Source organism: Bufo bufo, chromosome 9 (assembly GCF_905171765.1).
Source record: "Bufo bufo chromosome 9, aBufBuf1.1, whole genome shotgun sequence".
In the NCBI taxonomy this organism is placed as follows: Eukaryota; Metazoa; Chordata; class Amphibia; order Anura; family Bufonidae; genus Bufo; species Bufo bufo.
The window spans coordinates 80,334,075-80,342,850 of record NC_053397.1 but is presented as its reverse complement, the minus strand read 5'-3'; positions in this window follow the sequence as shown (position 1 = coordinate 80,342,850).

Sequence of the window (8,776 nt, the reverse complement as noted above, 5' to 3'; positions counted from 1 at the left end):
AGAACCATATTTATTTTTTATTTTTTGAGCAATTATCTTAGGTAGGGTCTCATTTTTTGCGGGATAAGATGACAGTTTGATTGGTACCATTTTGGGAGTACATGTGACATACCTAATATGTCTATTATTTTTATTATGTTTTACGTTTTACACAGTAAAAGCATTTTTGAAAAGAAAAATATGTAATTTTTGTTTTGCCATTTTCTGAGAGCCATAATTTAAAGCAATTGTCTTAGGGTCTAATTTTTTGAGGGAGGATTGGTTTGATTGGTACCATTTTGAGGTACATACGACTTTTTGATTGCTTGGTATTACACTTTTTGTGAGGCAAGGTGACCAGAAAATGGCTGCTTTGGCACAGTTTTTTATTTTTTTATTTTTTTACAGCCTTTACCTTTGGAAGCATATCATGTGATATTTTTATAGTGAAGGTTGTTATGGATGCAGCGATATCCAATGTGTCTATTATTTTTATTTTTGTTACATTTTACACAGTGAAAGCATTTTTGAACAGAATAAAATCTTGTTTTTGCATTGCCATTTTATTTTTTGAGCAATTGTCTTAAGTAGGGTTTCATTTTTTTGCGGGATGAGATGACAGTTTAATTGGTACCATTTTGGGGTACATAAGCCTTTTTGATAGCTACAGTAGATATTACACTTTTTGGCACTATTTTTTATTTATTTATGGAGTTCACCTGACCGGGTGGATCATATGATATTTTTATAGAGCTGGTCGATAAGGACGCGGCAATACCTAATGTCTACTTTTCTTAAAACTTTTTTTTAACTTTATTTTAGTCCCACTTTGGGGACTTTTGGGGGTCTGATCCCCTCTACAATGCATTGCAATACATATGTATTGTAACGCATTGGCTGTAAGTGTATTACACAGTTTAATACACTTAAAGCCTGCTTGCCTGTGAGACCCAGGGTGCTGGGTCTCGCAGGCTTCCATGGAAGGCAGCATGATGCCTATGGAAGGCATCAGGCTGCCTTCCCAACCATTGCTTCCCTGTCACCGCAGCCAGGGGACCCGATGGGGACGGGAACCTTCCAAAGACTTAGCACATGCCACGGTCAGTGCTGACCGTGGCACAGCTAGGGTTAATGTGCCAGCATCTGTTTTTTCACCAATGCTGGCACATACAGCAGGGGCACGGTTGCCAGGAACAGCCAGACCCCTGCCGCTGATCGGGAGGGCACAGTGATTTAGGTCACAGTCCCCAGGGCCGTCCAGTTATGGTGCTGGTATCCTACGGGTTAATTCTGTGGCATTGTACATCCAGACAGGGTTACACAAATATAAAAATGCAATAAACAAACTATTAACAGACTGGTACAGAGGGGTAGAAGACCCTGCCCGCAAGAGCTTACAATCTACAAGGGAAGGCAAGAACATAGTAGGTGAGGGTTGGATGTGGCTGTGTGGTGGCAGCATGCTATTGCAAGTGGTATGCCTTCTGGAAAAAGGTAGATTTTCTGTTTACTCTTGAAGGTTTGAATGTTGGGGGAGAGTCTAATGTTTTGGGGTAGAGAGTTCCAGAGTAGTGGAGAGGCATGTGAGAAATCTTGTGGACAGCCAGGCAGAAGTATGAATATCATATAGCAGAACTATATTTGGTGAAGAACTGTGCACTATTACCACAACTAAATGGTAAGGCAGCAGCTGCACTGCAAGTAACTTAGCCAGGTGGGAGTTCAGCTTGCACACAAACTAATTGCTGATCGAGTTTTTTTATTTATTTATTTTTATTATTTTTATAACGTAACAAGGTTCATTAACATAAGTTTACACATCTTGCAAGGCGTGTAGCAAGTGTATAAATGCCATTACATATGGTACACATCAGATAATGCAAAAGATAGAAGGTCACAGTTACACAAGAGTGGTATTTTCAGTATGTTAGATAATGCAAAAGATAGAAGGTCACAGTTACACAAGAGTGGTATTTTCAGTATATTGAGTCAAGGTATATTGTAACAATAATGTTTAGCCACGTGTGGTATAGCACCAAAACAGGGGGTAAACCAGGGGAATGCAATATAGGGAGGTTGGTATGGGGTCTAGTCTCCCTCTGAAGTAGACCCATTCCGGTAGAGGTCATCCAAATCTGACGGAGCGAGGAGCAGGGCTTTATGTGTAGCTCGGGTGCCTGAACTTTTGCCATAGGTGCCAGTGGCGTTGGAATTTTAGATGATTCCTAGCTTCCCATGAAGAAAGTTCTTCAAATCGTAAGATCTGATCAACTTTCAGTTTCCAATGCTCTATGGAGGGAAGGGTAGATGACAGCCAATATTTTGGAATTAATAATCGAGCTGCCATCAAAAGCTGTTTGAATAGGAAAGGCATAGAATGATCTGCCTTGTCCAAATCAAGGTTGAGTAGGGCTTTACTTGCAGACATTTGTATCTTGGTCTTGCATATTGAATTACTAATCTGGAATATTTCCTCCCACCATACCTTAATAAGTGGACAATTCCACCAAATGTGGAAAAAGGTTCCCCTATCTGCATTGCATCTCCAACATATGTCAGAAGCTGTTGCTGAATACAGTGAGGTAATATCAGGGGTTTTGTACCATCTGGTTAGGATCTTGTATCCATTCTCTTGTATGCGGACACATCTGGATGAACAGTGCGGGGAGGATAATATGTCCGGTAATATGGAGTTTGATAGTTCCTGTCCCAGATCCCTTTCCCAGTGGCGGACAAATGCTGGCTTAGTGGGAGTTGATGGGATGTTTAGCCTTTTGAAGAGTTGTGAGATTAGTTTCTTTGGGGGGATTGGGCTGGATATTAGGACCTCAGACCATAGTAAAGGTCGATAGATGTCACTTATTGTGACGTGTTGAGAGATGAATGCATGTATATAAGACGTAGAGGAGATATGTCGGCGATCAGCATTGAAGATCGTTTGAAACTCCTTAAGCTTGACTAAGGAACCATTGAGATCAAAAAAAGGGAGAATCGGGAGTGATGAATCCCTCAAGTCCCTTGGGGTACATTCTATTACCTCGGGCAGTGCTGTTCCCAAAATATCACTAATGGAAAGAAGAGGAGAGGGGAAGGGTATAGAACAGTGAGATGACTGAAACCATTTCCACGCATTCAAAGTAGCTTGAATGATAGGATATGGTGAGGAAGGTAAGTTATATGTGCTTTTGTTACCTAATAATAGAGATCTAAAGGGTTTATTCAGTATTTCTTGCTCCATTGCAACCCAAGATTTTGTGTTACTAGGTCTGAGCCATTCTATTATTCTAGACAACAGGACTGCCTTCCCATATAATTCTGGGTCTGGTAGGGCAATACCCCCGAAGCATTTAGGGCGCGATAGAAGTTTGTAAGACAATCTTGGCTTCTTCCCTCTCCAAATAAATGAGCGGAATAGTTTCCTTAAGGAGTTATAATAGGTTTTGGGGACTGGGATGGGAAGAACCTGTTGTAAGTAGGTAAGGCGGGGAAGTATCAGAGACATTAGTAGGTTTTTTCGGCCAAACCAAGAGATGGTTGGGATATCCAATTTGTCTATACTGGAGGAGATGTCATTTAATAATGGGGTATAATTTAGTGTAAACAATTCCGTGGTGTTTGGGCTAATTTTAACCCCTAGGTATGTTATATAAGGGGAGGACCAGTTGAAAGGGGAGTCTCTTTTTAAGCTACTTTGAGTCGATTGAGGGATCCCCACACAAACTACTAGTGATTTTTGCTTATTAATTTTTAAGTTGGAAAAGGAGCTGTAGATATCTAGGTGTTTTTGGATTATATGTATGGAATCTTTAGGATTGGAAGTCATGATCATGATATCGTCCGCGAATGCGGCTATTTTATGATCCTTGCCTCCCAGCACCACTCCCCGGATACCTTTGCCTTCTCTCATTTTTAGGAGAAGCGGCTCCAAAGCCAGTACGAAGAGCAGAGGGGAAAGGGGGCAGCCTTGCCTAGTGCCGTTTTGGATGAAAAAGGGGTCTGATAGATCGCCATTGATCAAGACAGAAGCCGAGGCCTGAGCATACATTGCGAAGGTGGCTTGAACAAAAGGATCAGGTAGGCCAAATCGGTTAAGGACGTGTCTCAGGAAAGACTAATTGATTCTGTCGAATGCTTTTTCTGCGTCCGTGCTCAGCAGAAGGAGAGGTCTAGAACGGTTAGCACAGAATACTCTGGCTGTATTATCTCTACCCTCTCTACCTTTGATAAAGCCCACCTGATCCCCGTGTACTAATTTCGCAAGCAGCTTAAGGTCGATATTGAGGAGGGAAATGGGTCTGTAGTTGGCACATTGTTTAGGGTCTTTTCCCTCTTTAGGAATCAAGGTAATATGGGCTTGTGTCATATCCCTGGACAATTTTTCCCCTTGTGTTAAGTTACAGACCTCAAGTAGATGGGGGAGTAAGCATTGTTGGTATGTTCTATAGTATTGGACAGGGAGGCCGTCAGGGCCTGGGCTTTTGCCAGAGGGTGTCTGTTTTAAGGCAGTTGTGAGTTCTTTAAGAGTGAATGGGGAGGCAAGCAACTGTTTCTGGTCTTCAGGGATGGTTGGTATTGAAAGTGAATCTAGGAAGGAGGAAAGTACAGAAGTATGGGCTTCAGGGGAAAGTGTTGGGGCAGGTTATCTAGGGTTTCGTAAAACTCCCTAAATTGGGCACCTATTTCTTTAGAGGAATATAGGGGAGAGCCTTGAGGGGATACTATTTGATGGATGTAGTTTGTTGCTCTTCTATTCCTTATCCTGTTCATCATAAATTTGGATGTTTTATCTCCGTGGGCAAAAAATTTGTGTTGCGAGTTTAAGAAGAGTTTAGCTGTGGATTGCTGTAGCATGGATTTCAATTCCGCTCTATAGCCAGACAACTCCTGAAGTTGTAGCGCGGAGAATGAACGCTTGTGTAAGGATTCAAAATTTTGTATTTTCTGGCATAGAAAGTCTAGCTTCTTATTCCTCTGTTTTTTTTGGTGAGCTCCCATACTTATGAAATGTCCCCTAACAAAAGGTTTGTGGGCATCCCATACGGATAGGGCAGAGATATCAGGGTTCTTATTTAGGATAAAGTATTCCTTGAGAAGTTCAGCAATTTTGTCCCTAGGGTTCCCCAGTAAAGATTTGTTTAGGCGCCATTTGAATTTGTACTGTTTGGGGACTGGTGCAGAGAGTGATAGGGAAATAGGAGCATGGTCGGAAAGGTGAATGGACCCTATTTGAGGATTACGACAGTATTGAAGGTGTTCTTTAGACACAAATAGGTAGTCCAGACGTTGGTATGTGCCATGGACGTTAGAGTAAAAAGTGTAGTCTGCTGTAGTAGGAAATAACGTACGCCAAACATCTATAAGATGAAGGTTCCAGAACCCTTCTCTAATGTACCGCGCTGATCGAGTTTTCTTATGGCCACACATTCTGTTATGAATATCTCCTTATGGAGCAAAGTACAAGGAGGAGGAGTCTGAGCAGGAAAAGAAGCAGCTGATGATGAGAACAAGGACAGTGTACTACTTAGAGATGGGGGCTGGCTGCCCCAAAGAAGACTAGGAGAAGGAGGACAGACTTGTTCTGAATCAGAATGCTGGCCAGCCCTATTTTCACACAGGATCTGGACATGCCACCTCATGTGCTGCAGTAGAACCCTGGTTATAGATAAGCATATTTATCACAAATTTGATTTTTCCTGCTTTGCCGAATTTATACAAAGAAATTAGCTTTGCGATAAATGGCTTTGTCACGAAGCGCATTTCTTTGTAAGGAGCGAGCACAATGACAGGGAACGGGCATCGTGCCGCCCCCATCATTGAACCCCTGAGATGTCGCGTTTATCACTGATCATGCCACCTGAGAATAATAGTGAGGGATTTCAGGGGTTAATCCGGTAAATAAAAATATTGAACTTATCCATTTGATTGTGAAGCGGCTGCCATGGCCACATTGATTGAAGACATTGTGCGAAATATTGCGCGGTGTGTGATGATGTCATATGTAATATTTTCGCTGGAACTGCAATCAAGATGGCAGCGGCGGTCTCTTCATACACAAATGGATGAGGTGAGTATGTTTTTTTACCGCCATTTCAGAGAAAATTGATTAGTTACCAGGAAATTTAGCTTTGTGGCAAATCAAATTTCTCCTGAAATTCAGATTGAATTCCACTTCGGATACTTCAATTTACTCAACATTAGCCCTAGTACCTATGTTTGTGTTTGAACACCCACAACTATTTTAATTCTGCAGATCTTGCATACAGCTGTGGATTTCTGTGCTCGTCTTGTGGGGGGGGGGGGGGGAAATATATGAGAGTTGCTTGCACAGAGCTAGAGGCAGCCAAGCTTAACCTAAGTCTTGCATGTTTTAACCCTTTGCCCACAGTATCAGCGGCATCACCAGTTTCTGAGCTGACCAAAAGCAGATCTGCCCCTGCTAGTTTTTTGGGAGGGTTTGGCTATACGTTGTATTGCTCATGCTCTTTATTGCTGTCGTGGCCCTCGCCCTGCTCTTCTGATGTCACCTCCTCCTAAGCACCCTAATCTGGCTCCCAGGTTCTTTCCAACACACAATCATCGTCATAGTCCTCTCTCTCCTCGTCACATTCATCAGACTGTGATATGTCATTGTGGGCTCCTTCATCCCCTCCATATTCCCTGCTCTGTATTTGCCCCGAGTTCCACTGTCGCCTACCACTTCCCCTACTGCCACCACCACTGCTATAAGTGCCGATACTACCACCACCACCATAGCTATGTCCCCCTGCCTTACCGTGTACCTCCTCCTCATGGCAGTCCAAACTCTAAGTGTTTTCACAAAACTCATCAACAGTGAGACTCTCTTGAGTATCTTCCATAGTGCATGGTGGGGTTTTGTTGCCTTCTAGGGAAAAAAAAGGTGTCCCAGTAGGAGCAGGCAGTAAAGACAGACAGGATGCCACTGAAACTGAAAGAATTTTCTGGTATTGCATGGAGGATTAGCAGGAGGAATGCTGTGAAACCTTGCTACATGGGACGGTGTCAGACTCAGAGGTCGACATCATCCTGCTGTGAGTGAGAGAAGTGAGCCATCCAGTCCACAATCTCATATTTTTTGTTCTCAGTAATAAAGTGGTGCCTTTCAGAAGCCAGGGAAAACTGTGGCCTATTACTACTACTACTACTAGACGTCGAGATTTCTGTGAGAGACGGCGAGCTGGTGACTAGTGTTGATCACGAATATTCGAATTTCGAATATAGTTCTATATATTCGAAATTTCGAATATTCAAATTTTTCCCGAATTTTTTTTTTTTTTTTTTTTTTTTTATCAGTACACATGATCCCTCCCTGCTTCTAGCTTGTGGGCCAATAAGAAGGCTGCAATATACTTGACTTTAGGAGTAGTAGTGTTTGCGAATTTTGCTCTATATTTGTTTTTTTTTATATTCGCTATATTGCTATATATTCTTGTTTTAGAATATTACGAATATTCGAAAAAACGAAGTTATAGCAATATAGAGAATATTCGAAAAAAATCGAATAGAGCAATTTAGCTAATATAGTGATATAATCTTTGTCTAATAGTTGTAAGTTGAAAAATTCGCAATAAAAAATTCGAATCCGAAATTTCGAATTCCGAAAATTTGCATATTACACAATTATTACCTTTCCGATTTTTTGAGTAAAACATTTTTTTTTCGAATTTTCAAATTTGCGAATTTTCGACGAATATTCTACAAAATATTCGCGAAATATCGCGAATTCGAATATGACCCCTGCCGCTCATCACTACTGGTGACCGAGGGTTATCGTAAACCAACTGCCACCAACTCTCTTTTACAATACTCAAGTTACCACGCCCCCAGTGTGAAGAAGGCAGTACCCTATGGCCAGTTTGTCCGACTTAAACGTATTAATAGGTTTGAGGTCGATTACAATCGACAAGCCTTGGTATTAAAAAACGGACTCCTGGCCAGAGGGTACCCCTTAAAATTGCTTAACCAGGTTATGAAGAAGGCTGCATTCACTAAACCCCAAAAGTGCCCCACACCCCTTGGCAGTGATCAAACAGAAGGAGGAATGGATGATGATAGCTCTCACCCCTTTGTCTTTTCTTTCAAGTATGGACCCAAAGCCTCTCAAATCAGGAAGGTCATTAAGGACAACTGGTCCATACTTGAAAGAGACGAATCTCTAAAGGAAATAAAAAATGTGGCACCAATCATAGCCTTTAGGAGATGTCACACCCTGAAGGATAAGCTAGTCCGCAGTAGATTTCAGGAGAAAAAACCTATGACCTGGTTGGAGAACTGGGGACCTAAAGGCAACCGCAGGTGCGGACATTGTTCATGCTGCAGGTTGAACCCTCAATGGAATACACTAAGGTTTGGAGGGATACAACACAAAGTAAACACCCTCATCACCTGTAAAATTAAATATGTGGTGTACCTTATTAAGTGTATATGTGGTAGGTTTTATATAGGTAAAACGATAAGGAATCTCCAGGAGAGGATCAGGGAACATACACTGCTCAAAAAAATAAAGGGAACACTTAAACAACACAATGTAACTCCAAGTCAATCACACTTCTGTGAAATCAAACTGTCCACTTAGGAAGCAACACTGAGTGACAATCAATTTCACATGCTGTTTTGCAAATGGGATAGACAACAGGTGGAAATTATAGGCAATTAGCAAGACACCCCCAATAAAGGAGTGGTTCTGCAGGTGGTGACCACAGATCACTTCTCAGTTCCTATGCTTCCTGGCTGATGTTTTGGTCACTTTTGAATGCTGGCGGTGCTTTCACTCTAGTGG